The following is a 14,824-nucleotide window of genomic DNA, read 5'->3' as shown; positions in this document are numbered from 1 at the left end:
ATATTTATATACATCGCCTTAAAAATTATATTTTGAAGGAAATTAGCTTCCTTTTAATAAAGAATGTCTCTTATTCAAAGCTGGGTGCTATTCAACATCCACCTGTTTCCTTTAAGAATCAGGACTGGTTGCATTATAATTTTGGTTAAAAATCAAACGTCCCCTGTTCATCTAGTTAACCTCAAAATTAATCACAACTCAAAGATTCACTTTGAACAGTTTAGTATTTGATGCAAGACAGAACGACATTTTAACGTCATCATTCACAGTCCGTGTACACGATAACTGTTCTCGAGTGGTTGCATCCACTGACATATAAAGAAAACCACTGCACCATGTAATCTGATAACTAACTACAAGTGCATCTAGTAGAGAAAGTACAAAGAATCAAATGAACTAAAACGGTTCAATTATCCTGCTGAAGAAGCGCATTGCATTAGTTTGTGGTGGCAGAACTCTCTCGTCAGATGCTAACCACATTTGCTTTGGGTTTAATCAACAACTAATCGCATCTAAAATGTCAGACTCATAGACACAACTGTTATCTCAATCGACTCCCTGACGTGGTGAGGAACGACAATATCACAATCTCGGCATAGGCAGCTTACAGAGTCCCTGGCCTACGCCTCATAGAACCAGTGCCACCACTGATGTAATGGGAATAAGCGTAAAGCATCAAAGTTGAACCCAAGGAATATAGCCGACGTTCACATACTAGTGTGGATGAATATGAAGTATGACCACCATTATGTCCTATCTGTTAATGACGAACTCTAGTTATTCAACTTTTGCTGTTTTACACTTACCTCAGGACTGTTCATTTAGGTATAAGTTCAGTTTAGTAAATACGCATCTGCTTTCATTAGCATGAACGGAATATTGTACCTCATTACTAGCGTGCAACACAGCAATTCCTTGAAGTCATCCTGATGTAATGCATTCGTGTTAGGAAAGAAACGAGCTATGTGACAGCAAAGATAAAAATGTGCACCACTACGAGAATTTCCTGTCGTTTCTGCTACCACCTGAATCTAAATTGGGACACTGTAATTGAGGTGTTAGGTGCGAGTGTAGAGTCCATTTGTGAACATCCCGCAGGATGTGTTACACGGTTACATTAAATCACATGAATGTTTGGATTCCTTAGCAAGGCTTCTGTAGATTATTTGTCCGTCAGCTCTGTAATTCATGCCATGGACAACTAGTTAACCTTTCACCCTCGTTTTCTCTCTTTATTTTAAATTTTTCAATTGTTTGTGTCATCATAGGCAAACCAAGTAAACTACGCATGTTCATACAACACATTATTGTTTCTGAACTTCCTCGCACTAGTAATTAATAACAATCCTGTTTAAGCTTTGTTCCGTTAAAGGCAGAATGATTTCTAAATAATTTTCCGTCATTATTTTGTTCAAGCTTGCTCTTAAGTGCTACAACAGTGGTTCATAGAACTAAAACGCAGTTCTTTTAATAACCAAATCTTTCATTCTCAATATATTCTCCATTTCGCTCTTCGTTTTTGAAGTAATGTGTATTACAAAAATAATCGAAATCTTAAAACTAAACGATAATGGAACCCTTATAACGTCGACACTGATAATTTCCTTGGAACATTTGCAGTTAATGCCACTTATAGCATTTCAAAATGTAATAAAGCTACTTTAAAACCGTTTGTTGAAAATATAAGACGGACGAAATAGGTGATTATCCAAACAATAACAACTTCATTGTTAATTTTCTTTCATTTAAATTTAATTACAAAACTTAGAGGATACTACCAGCAAAATGCCAGTCGCCGAGGAAGTAATGGATTCGAGTAGCAGTGATCATATCAGTCACAGAAATTACACTTCATTGGATAAGTTACGTATTAAATTTCTTCATTTTTGCGTCGGAGTAGGTTTCACATATAGAAAAAATCATAAAACATCGTGCAACATTTTACAAATTCACAGGCAGAATTAAACATACGTTTATATATCATAGAATTGTTTTTATGTACGACTAGATATTTAGATCACACGATCAGAGGTAAATATTGCTAGTTTATAATAAACTACTTATTTAAAACATATTGATTAGAAGTATTGTCTGAAAGAATATACTTGTTCGAAATGATTAATTGCTCATGTTACCACTTTAACGTGAATTGGCTAATATTAAGCAGCAAATTAAATTCTGTTCTTATAGGGGAATGTAAAAAACGATCGATGCTAGGCTATATATAAATAGGAACAACGACAAAAAATTTCATGCTGTCTATTTGTTTGATTGATGAGGTCTCATTGATAAATTTTAACATTCAGGGAATATAATTATCTTTTAGGAAATTACCCCTGCATATGACTGATGCTGAACAGCTTTCGCAATTTTACCAGTGCAAATTTCTCTGCTATTTTTCGGCCCGTTAATATCCGTTATGAAATATTACGACGTAATTTTACATATTTTAATTAATCTGTTAACATGTGAGTCGTTAGTTATACTGACCGCACCTGAAGAGTCTTCAAATGGTAATGATCACTAAGCGAGATAAACGTAATGCCAATTCATAACGAGAGAAATGAAAGCCCTAACTCCTACTCAGATTTTCTCTATCTTACCAAAAATTTCTGTACTCATCAGAATGTTCATTCCATTCAATATATTCTCCAATTCTTCTTCACCTTCATACACATCTAATCATCATTATTTATGAAAAATACACATCTTCGTGTTTTGAACTACGTATTACACTCACTGAAAATATAAATCTGCAAGTATAGATATTTTATAAAAGATTGTTTGTAGAGATTGTTTAAAAAGAAGAAAAAAACATTAGAATTCCTTAATAATCTTCTTTTAAATACCGCGTTTATGGATTTGTGTTTCCAAAGAACTCTGGGATTTGGCGTGTAGCTTGTGAGTAGAAACGGAATCATAAAAATATGTGTATATATTGATAACTAGCATATTCGTGTTGATTTTGTACTTTGTTTATGTCGGTATTCGGATTGAACGAAAAATAAACGAAAAAGGCACCATTGCGCGTTACGTACTGATAACCTATGATTACCATCTTAGTGTAGCCAACGCAACCAAATAAGACGTTTCGTGAAATGTGGTGTCACGTTTACTAAACTAAAGCCAGTCGGAAACTTTCAAACCGGATTTTATAGAGAATGTTTCAATTCTGAATTTCACGTACATAAATAAAAAAATACCGAAAATTTCATGATGCGGAAGTCCACTTGTTAGGTTGATTAAAAAAGAGCAGATAATAAAATCAAATTCATATCACACTTTACAATGGATTTGAGCGGAAACATCAGAGACGGTGAATCGATAGAGTGCTTTAAACGTAGCTAACTTCAGATTTCACCCAATTTCCGAGCTATGGTGTCACTGGCTGGAGTGGAAAACATCGGCTGCTAACTATTCTGGACACCCCAGCGATGTAGCGCTGGTTCTCCGGATACCAGACGGGTTGCGAACACAACCGAGGCATACGCTGCTGTCACTGCGACTTGAAATTCCAGCCTCCACGCGCTTTATAAGCCCCCGGCTTTGCGCATACTCGTCGCAAATGTCTCACAAAGTTTGCAGAACGTGCTCTCAATAAAATGTGGCTCAGAGAGGCGAATTTTTTTGCGGCGCTGCAACCCCAGCTCCGTGCAGCGGCTACCTCCCTCTCAGCTGTCCGAAAAAAACTCGCACTGCGTCCCCGCTAGCGGTACTGGAAGTTTCAGTTTCCGTCCCTGGAATTTTACATGAACCACATATGACCCGACACCTCTTAAAATTTTAATACAAGTACAGCAGGCGGTTAACTTCCACGGCAATTCATTCTGTGGAAGGAAGTCTACTGCAAATACAGGGAGTAATAAATAAAATATCAGTAGTTACGTGAGGTTGGGCCGTGTTTTATTGTGCACGGAACTAAAAAGACGCCAACAAATGGAGATGTCCCGTTATTATAACTTCTGTGTGTGACTGGAATTACACATGTAATAGCTTGTTTTCTGTGCGGATGTTTCAGAACTTTTGTCCTCAATGATGAATAATGAATTGTAAGCACAACATTCACTGAAGGATACAGAATGTGCCTGGCGCTAAGATCTATGCACTGCAATCTTTGACAGTTTTTATAAATGTAACAAAACCTTTTCGTTTAGCGTATGTAGCGCTCTATTTATCTCTTCTGAGGACAGTTCTTAGGTCACCGAGTTCGTCCTGTAAGTACTGTGATTCACAAATCCCTTTAGGCCAGTCCACCAACGTTCTGATCACCCCTCTTATGCTGTAAAGTCCTGTCAGGTTTTCTAAGTATCGACACATTCAAAAAGGAGATACGACCTTTTTTCTCTTCGTATCAGAGTTAATATTATTTGTACAGTGTAAAAATTATGAGAGTTCTCTCTCTCCATGAAGATATAGGAGGAATATATCATCTGTGTACCAAAATCAAGAACATAATTTCTTCCATGGCGTCTGAAGGACAGCTCCTTCCTACGTTTCCATACAAAAATCCGCCCGCTATAAATGCGAAGAGTGGAATCGTCATAGTTTGACTCACAGTATTTCCTGCCTTATTGAATGTACGTGGAAGTGAGATATTTAAAGAGATCTTCTTTGTAATTTGTAAAAAAAGACCAACTAACTGTGAAATCAGGAACCACAGTAAATAATGATATAATTCAATGCTGATCATAATATCGCTTGAACTCAACCTGTAGGATTTTTAATTTTTGATCAAATGCCCAGAACCTTTGACAGAAGTATCAATTTTTTCCTGAAATGGCTGTAGGAGAATGGGTAAATGTTTGGCAATCTCATACGTCAGATAATCAATACTGATAACATTGATCTTAATTTAATGACAGGTTTATGAATTTTTTGCAAAGAATTGCATTGTGGTTCATTGCTTCTGATTTGACCATCTTGTTAATGGGAGATTTGGAGGAGACCTTTATTAGCTTATTTAATACCTATTCCGTCTCCCTTACTCCACCTCTCACTTTTATACTACTGGAGTTAATTTTATTCAGCTTGTGGTTTTATTTATTTAGATATGATTATATATGTGTAGCAGCAAGTAAGTTGGTACATGGGAACTAGTAACTTTGCTTTACGATATTAAAGTTTTGATTGACAATGTTCAGACTAATATAAAACAGAAACTGAGAGTTGATGGCAGTACACGAAATTATTTGTAACAAGTTGCTATGGTTTTAATTCAATGTTATTACACTGTCTTTACTTGGTAATTCTTTCTTCATAAAAGCAAGCAACTTTGAGTAATGTTAAGTAAATATTTCACTTTGGCTGTATGAGTCACACTAGCACACATATGTTAAGTTCAGACATGGAGTAGGAGAGGGAATAAACACTTTTATCATAAATGTGGCACACCGTGGATCAAATTATTGCTTTTCCACATCTGCTCTGGATAATCATGTAGGGAACATTCACTTGCTACTGTAACGTAATCACGAAAGAAAGAAAACTGTATCTGAACTCAGTACTTTGCATTGCATTCAGAAAAGTCAGTAATGAAATTCAAATGATCGTTGCAGCACTGAATTTTCGTTACGTTATGCAGTGGATTTTTGAATACCGTTAATTAGAACAGGCGCGCGGCTAGCCCGCTTTCTCTTAATCTCAGGGAAAAAATGCAAAATATTGCTTTAGTTTCACAGAGCAGATGTTGCCACAAAATGTGAAAATAAATGATAAATTCTTAACACAGTTATTCGTTATATTTTTTGTGCCCGCATATAACATGTCACACAGTACCTTCCAAACCAAACTGAGAAATGCACTGAATAATATAATATAGTCTACCGGCATTGCTGGAAGCTGTAAGAAAATGTTAAATATTATTATGTTACCGTGCTTTCCCGGCGAGGCGACTGCGATGCCTGAAATAAAATATTTATTAAATGTGCCGCGTCTGCGGCCATTTCCCTCGCATATTGGTACAGCGGCTTCCGCTAAATTTAATGCTGAAAATGTCTAAATTATTTACGGGACGAATGGCTGGCAACTTTACAAATTATTTTAAAAAACATATTTGCTCAAACTCTATATACTCAAACAAGAATGCATTAATTTTTCACACCTTTTTACAACAACTCGCCTAATGGCGGATCTCAAGCTGCAGGAACAAAAGACTCACGGCCAGCATATACATTTGCTTAACACGCAAATGTTACTTGTAACGAAAGCCAAAGACAACAGAGAGATTATTACAATGCTTTTTACTATTTATACATGTACTGAATTATCCTTTGTATCTGAGGCACGGATCATAATCATTAATTCATTTAACAAGAATACGATTTTCAAAAATAATAATATGTCATGGATTCAGAGGTAAAAAATGCATAAAACGTCAAATAATTATGAATGTTCTACACACACACACATGATATATTCTTCAAATCAGAATGAGATTTTCACTCTGCAGCGGAGTGTGCACTGACATGAAACTTCCTGGCAGATTAAAACTATGTGCCCGACCGAGACTCGAACTCGGGACCTTTGCCTTTCGCGGGCAAGTGCTCTACCATCTGAGCTAACGAAGCACGACTCACGGCCGGTCCTCACAGATTTACTTCTGCCAGTATCTCGTCTCCTAACTTCCAGCTTTACAGAAGCTCTCCTCCGAACCTTGCAGAACTAGCACTCCTGAAAGAAAGGATACTGCGGAGACATGGCTTAGCCACAGCCTGGGGGATGTTTCCAGAATGAGATTTTCACTCTGCAGCGGAGTGTGCTCTGATATGAAACTTCCTGGCACATTAAAACTGTGTGCCCGACCGAGACTCGAACTCGGGACCTTTGGAAGGTAGGAGACGAGATACTGGCAGAAGTAAAGCTGTGAGGACCGGGTGTGAGTCGTGCTTCGTTAGCTCAGATGGCCACGAAGCAGCGACTGCACAACATTGGCTTCTCAGAATCCCCTCTTTGTCTCCTTTTCCAGCAACTGGACACTGATGAACACCGTCTGACATGCGCCTCATCGCAAAACGTATGGCGCTTCGTGTATCAAATCATTGCCTGCTATCTCCGGGTGCCACCAGACACAATCGAACCTCGAATGTTTCTATACCCGGAGGACGGACATTTTGCCGCCACCAAATGTCATGCTGTTACGTGGGTCAAAGAGTGGGCGGTCGCTTATCTCTTTCATGAGGGACCTAAATCCCGCCTCGACTTCTGGACCTACTTACGAACAGTCCATGCAGCTCTCGAAAACACGCCACGTTACCGAACATTATTTGCTAACTATCTTCGAGCGGTCTTTGTTAGACCTCCACTGAGTTGGGGGGTGTCTAGCTCAGAGGGCACCACTCCTCCCCCGGCGGTGTCTGAGTTTCAACCTCCTACGATCTATTCTACCTCTGACCTCCGTGGATGGGAGAGAGCGTCGCAGATTGCGCGGATTTTATTTCTTTTTGCTTTTCCTTTTTCCTTTCTTTTCTTTAACCAGAATTTATATTTCATTTCTCTTTCGCCTATGTGTTCACATAATTTCATGTAATTAGTGAATATTACAAAAACACATGCAAATAAATAAATAACAACGCCTTCCACTACTGTTGATTCCTGTATCTCCCATTTCCCTAAGCACCGCAGGCTCGGTGGTGGCGAGGAGGACACGGTGGCCAGGCTTCGGGTTTCGACCCCTGCCCACTTTGCCCCCCGAGCTCCCAGTGGTCCACTATAAAATTTTTTTTTAAAAAATTCAAATAATGTGGTAGAGCACTTACCCGCGAAAGGCAAAGGTCCCGAGTTCGAGTCTCGGTCGGGCACACAGTTTTAAACTTCCAGGAAGTTTCTATTCTTGAAATGTTTACACAGTCTTGTTTTATTGCTTCACTTCATCATGTTTATTCGTGTTTAAATTATTTCTCTTTCGCCATGTGCGTGGCACTATATCGATACTTGTTAACTGGTCTTACACAGACGAAAAGAATTATATCACACGCTTTTTATGACGACTGGCCAGTTGTGAGATCCCCTTAATCTCTATATCTTCCCGGTTCTAATAAGTTCCGAATTTTACTACTGAAGTAATTTTATTTATCTGCCGGAAGAACTGGAATGCCTTTAACAGTTTAATCTTGGAGAGCTCTCATCTCATCTTTAGTTTAGTTGTTGCTGGGTGGTCTGCACCTAAGCAAAATCTAGGCTGATTCCATTCATATTTCACCTACAGCTGGTTGAGATATGAAATGAGCTGTAGCTTAGGAAGAAACTGCGTAGTTGGCAAGCATGTCTATTCACACTTTCGTTATATCGAAAACACTCTCAGAAATTATACACTCCTGGAAATGGAAAAAAGAACACATTGACACCGGTGTGTCAGACCCACCATACTTGCTCCGGACACTGCGAGAGGGCTGTACAAGCAATGATCACACGCACGGCACAGCGGACACACCAGGAACCGCGGTGTTGGCCGTCGAATGGCGCTAGCTGCGCAGCATTTGTGCACCGCCGCCGTCAGTGTTAGCCAGTTTGCCGTGGCATACGGAGCTCCATCGCAGTCTTTAACACTGGTAGCATGCCGGGACAGCGTGGACGTGAACCGTATGTGCAGTTGACGGACTTTGAGCGAGGGCGTATAGTGGGCATGCGGGAGGCTGGGTGGACGTATCGCCGAATTGCTCAACACGTGGGGCGTGAGGTCTCCACAGTACATCGATGTTGTCGCCAGTGGTCGGCGGAAGGTGCACGTGCCCGTCGACCTGGGACCGGACCGCAGCGACGCACGGATGCACGCCAAGACCGTAGGATCCTACGCAGTGCCGTAGGGGACCGCACCGCCACTTCCCAGCAAATTAGGGACACTGTTGCTCCTGGGGTATCGGCGAGGACCATTCGCAACCGTCTCCATGAAGCTGGGCTACGGTCCCGCACACCGTTAGGCGGTCTTCCGCTCACGTCCCAACATCGTGCAGCCCGCCTCCAGTGGTGTCGCGACAGGCGTGAATGGAGGGACGAATGGAGACGTGTCGTCTTCAGCGATGAGAGTCGCTTCTGCCTTGGTGCCAATGATGGTCGTATGCGTGTTTGGCGCCGTGCAGGTGAGCGCCACAATCAGGACTGCATACGACCGAGGCACACAGGGCCAACACCCGGCATCATGGTGTGGGGAGCGATCTCCTACACTGGCCGTACACCACTGGTGATCGTCGAGGGGACACTGAATAGTGCACGGTACATCCAAACCGTCATCGAACCCATCGTTCTACCATTCCTAGACCGGCAAGGGAACTTGCTGTTCCAACAGGACAATGCACGTCCGTATGTATCCCGTGCCACCCAAAGTGCTCTAGAAGGTGTAAGTCAACTACCCTGGCCAGCAAGATCTCCGGATCTGTCCCCCATTGAGCATGTTTGGGACTGGATGAAGCGTCGTCTCACGCGGTCTGCACGTCCAGCACGAACGCTGGTCCAACTGAGGCGCCAGGTGGAAACGGCATGGCAAGCCGTTCCACAGGACTACATCCAGCATCTCTACGATCGTCTCCATGGGAGAATAGCAGCCTGCATTGCTGCGAAAGGTGGATATACACTGTACTAGTGCCGACATTGTGCATGCTCTGTTACCTGTGTCTATGTACCTGTGGTTCTGTCAGTGTGATCATGTGATGTATCTGACTCCAGGAATGTGTCAATAAAGTTTCCCCTTCCTGGGACAATGAATTCACGGTGTTCTTATTTCAAATTCCAGGAGTGTACATTGTCTGAATAATATTTATGCTAATAGAAAGTATACTCCAAGAAACGAGAAACAAATTATAGATTTACGAAACCCAGCGGAACTTTCGGGTATAAAGTCCAGAGAAAACCAGTTAAACACATCAGTTCACAGACATTCCAATCACCATCCCAAACAGAAAACAGGAGTTATCAAGACATTGATAGACGGGATAAAACAGTCTGTTTATTGCAGTACTAGGAGGACGAGCTCGCTCCGTTAAGAACTATCTTCAAAGAAAACCGCTACTCCATCAGAGAAATAAATTGACCACCATAAACTAAAAGGTCTAGAGCTTCCCAATAAAAAAGAAATCGCTAACGGGAAAGTATACACCTCATTTGTAAATACCGTCACAGATCACATCAGCACAGTACTCATAAAATATGGTGTTGATGCGATGATTAAACCAAAAAGAAACGTGCGCTAGTATTTAAGCACTGCAAAGGACCTGCGTCACAGCCCGCCACAGAAAGAGTATATAAAACCTCTTGCACCGGCAGTCAGATGTACATAGGCACTAAGAGCAATTTTCGCCTGGGCTATATAAATCAACAGTAGCACACCATGCATTTGGATCAGAGAACCACAAAAGTCGTTCCTCTGACACGAGTGTCTTGTCAAGATCTAATGATACTATGCTAAGATGTACAGGGAAGGCATACAAAATTAAAATGGAGAAAAACAAGTTTACCCTTCTATCCGGCATAGTGTTTTTAAAACGAAATAGTGTGCTTTGTATAAAATTAATTACCTCGCTTATTCAGGTGATTATTTTTTAAATTTCATTAACGAAAAATATTTTAAATGGCAAAGGTCCTTAACGAAAAACAAAGATGACATTAGAGCACAACAACAATCATTCAGTTTTGTTATCGGGAACGAAAACAACGTTGATTTTACACTTGCTTTCTTATTAAATTTAATTAACTGAACTCTTTATAAATGACAAATGTCATTACTGAAAGACAGTGGCGTAATAACAGCATAATAACAATGATAAAATTGCGGGCTCGTCGTCATTTTTGGATTGTAGTAATATATAATGTATTTTACGGCAATCAGAATAAGAAGATTAAATGTGCATAAACAGATACGCTTTTGACACATTTTGCAGAAATGTTTTGCGAGCTGCTTCTTTACTTTGCAGGTATTTCATGTTTTCATATTGACCACAGTTCCTTTTTCTCAATTTCTGCTTTTATCTTCTGCTTCTCTTCACATGCTGAGCTATAATGCTGAAGCGTCGGTTCAAGATACCTGTGAATTCTTATGGTATCCAAACTTCATCGAACCAAGTGAGGTAGAACTAATAAACGAGACTGTGATTTTAGGAATACTTTTCTTCTGATACAATTCTAATTGTTTCCTCAATCAATCATTTGTACACCGAATGCACTTATATTGATTGTAGTAATAAATATAGCCAAGCTCCAACGGTGCACATTTCTTGGAATTCCATACAAAGCAGTCAACGTATACGTAGGGTCGACTTTATCTTAGGTGCTATTATAATTTGTTGTAATGGATGACTTACATTTATTTCCAGTGTCAGTATCTATTCTATCATTTCCATGTAGACTTCATGCAAGGATCACACATTGCCTCTTGCTGGAAATCAACAGTATCGCCTTTCATTAAGACAAAAAAATGTACGATGGACAGCCCTTTCTTAGCTAATAGCAAACCCCGTAGAAATCTCATGCTTATTTTCCTTCGTCGTTCCAACCTTATAAACATTTTTCCTTCCTAATTGTTCTATCAAGCAAATGCTAGTAAACGAGTTGTCTGATGTCTTATTTAAACCTGACTGATAACTGGATTCACACATTCGCCGAACAACATCAGCAAGTTTATTGGTTACATAATATAATACTTCTAATTGAAACCCAGCATATATTTCCAAATTATACAGGTACAATACTTGGAAGTCTGCAGTAGTATATATGTTAACTGCATATGCGTTTGGTTTCCTAGACATATGTTGGAGAATACTACACTTTCCTCTGAATCCTTCCAGTTTCTCACCGACTGTTTCTGCGGAGTATAGGATTTCTTTCAGTTCTGCACAAACATAGTAAATATTTCCACAATCGGTGTCCTCTTGTCTAACCGTCTCCTTTCATCGCGAGTCGCACGAATGTTAAATCTAAGTCACCGCGTAATGTAATTCAAACGTTTCTCTACAAAGCTATAATACACAAAATTTTGTCATCTGTGAGGCAATTCTAGCATTCTTACTGCGCCATCACCGCATTAGCCGCACCTATAAGAATCAGTTAACTTCCGAATCATTTTGTGGGCCTTGAAACGTACTCTCTGTGGTGGAGCAAGTTCATTCCGTTTTGTCTCTGTGCTCCATCCAACATAGTGATTTTCTCAGCTGCTTCCTCGCCACCTTCACTCTCGTCTACCTCGGTTTCTGAATCTTCCTGTCAACCTTTTACAACATCGCAATCTGAGTACCACTCATTTTCAAAGTTCTCTTGAATTTCATTAGTATCCTCATCAAATAACATCTTTCGGATTTCTTAAAAACGATTTGGGTAGAACTGGTTATAGGTCATGTTGTAGCCTGCCATGATGAACTATGTACCACATCAAATCATAAATTTCCTATCAAATAAGCAATCAGGAGCAACGTATCAACTTCATAATTGATATCCAGACAGCTTTCTAGGTAGTATTAATTTCATAATTTGATCTTTAGACAGCCGTAACAGACGATTAAGGGGCCCAAAAATAAACTGCGTGCAAATATTTCGGAGAAAGGAAGTTACAAACGATAAGACAGCAGTGGGGTCAACTGTTGACAACTTACACAGCAAATTGTGAAGTGTACTAATTGGAAAGCCGCTCCCTTCCGAAGGTTAACAGAAAAGAATAAGGACTGAAATTACACAAGTTGTGGATCATACGTAAGACAAACGGACTACACTCTTCCCCACTATAAAGTCTACAACGCAATTATGTCGGCATAGCGATCTGATGACATCACGACCAGACTTTAGCGTGTATACGTATAAACAGGTCAGCCTGCTGAGTTCATTTGACATGTAACTGCCTTCTAGGTCTTTAAAGCTTCTGAAGATGTCTACAGGTGTGGAAGACGAATCTTTAAGCAGAGAATTATGCCTTGGACCACGGTCTAATGCCCATAAAACAAATATCGCCAGTAACTCTGATACCACAATGAAAACCTGTGTTCCAAACTAAATTTAAAAAGTATGTGGCATAAGAATGTGTAATAAGGTTAAAAAGTTTGTTTGTGTCACTTTTAGAGTCTCTTGCAAACAGTTATGTGACAAACTGTCAGTAGCCTTGCAGTAAATTTTATTCCTCATAAAGTCTTTTTTTTTTTAATCAACCATTCTTCACAGAAGATGAGTATTATTCAAAAATAAAATTCTTCGCTACAACAGACTGTTCATCATTAGCCATACCGTGGCACAGAAGAGAATGAGGTATTCATCTACAACAATTTTTACCACCAACCAAGTGATGTAACGAATTTAATAGATAATAGAACGTGAAAGAGACCTGGAGACACTGAAAGGTTTCACATTAGTTTCATAATGTTGAGTCAGAAGTTTCGAAAATACATTTTGTATTGTTAGATATTTCAAGGTGAAAATATGGACTCTGACAACAATTTGTTGTTTGTTAACTGTAGACAAACACTAAAGAAACTGCAAAAGGGTAGGAAATTAAGGCGATGGGACCTGGTTGAGTTGAGAGAACCAGAGGTTGTTGAATATTTCAGGGGGGCATTAGGCAAAATTGACTAGACCAAAGAAATACAGTGGAACACGAATGGGTAACTTGGCAACATGAAATGATCAAAACAGCATAGGATCAAATAGGTAAAAAGGCCTGATACAAGTTCTTGTATAACAAAGGAGATATTGAATTTAGTTGGTGAAAGGAGAAATATAAACGAGCACCAGGTGGAGCAGACTAAAGGGAATACAAACATCTAAACAATGAGACTTATAGAACGTGAAAATGGCTAAGCTGGAATGGCTAAAGGACAAATCTAAGGAGTTAAAAGCATATTTAACTAGTGAAAACGTAGATACCACCTACAGGAAAATGATAGGGTCCTTTGGACAAAAGAGAAGCAGCTGTTGCAATACCAAGAACTCAGATGAAAAACCGATTTCATGCAAAGAAGCGAACACTGAAAGGTGGAAGGAATATATAGAGGACCTAAAAAAGAAAAAAAAGGGAAAGGACGTAAATGAGATGGGAGAAATGATACTGTGGAAACCTAAACCAAAACCAGACCCCGGGATTGGACGACATTCCGTCAGACCTACTGATAGCATTGGGAGTGCCAACCAGGACAAAACTCATCAATATAGCATATAACATGCGTGACACAGACACTGTACCGTCAGATTTCAAGAAGAATGTACAAATTCCAAAGAAAGTAGGTGCTGAATTGTGTGAATATTGGTGAACTATCAGTTTAATAAGACAGGCTTGCAAAATACTTGCATGAGTTGCTTACAGAAGAGTGGAAAAACTGGTGGAAACCAACCTCTGGCAGATTAATTTGGATTCCAGAGAAATGTAGCAACACGTGAGACGATACTGATCCCACGATGTATCTTAGAAAATAGCTTGAGGAAAGTTGAAACAATATTTTTAGCGTTTCTAGACTTAAAAAAAGCTGTGGATAATGTGACTGAAAGATAGCAGGGGTAAAATACAGAGAGCGAATGGCTATTTACAATTTGTACAGAAAACAGGTGGCGGTTGTTGGAGTCGAGGGGCATGAAAGGGGAGCGCTGGTTGAGAAGGAAGGGGGATAGGTTTGTAAACTATTCCGATCTTATTCAATCTTTTCTGTAAACAAGAAGTAAAGGAGAAATGTTTGGAGCAGGAATTAAAATTCAGGAAGAGGAAACAGAAACGTTAAGGTTTGCCGATGACGTTTTAATACTGCCAAAGATAGTAAAGGACCTGGTAGAGCTGTGAACGGAATAGACATTGTCCTGAAAGGAGGATAGAAGGTGAACATGAACAAAAGGAAAAATCAGGTGACGTTTAGGGAATTAGGTTAGGAAA

Source organism: Schistocerca piceifrons, chromosome 4 (genome assembly GCF_021461385.2).
Source record: "Schistocerca piceifrons isolate TAMUIC-IGC-003096 chromosome 4, iqSchPice1.1, whole genome shotgun sequence".
Classification (NCBI taxonomy): Eukaryota; Metazoa; Arthropoda; class Insecta; order Orthoptera; family Acrididae; genus Schistocerca; species Schistocerca piceifrons.
Note: the sequence above shows the minus strand (reverse complement) of the source record.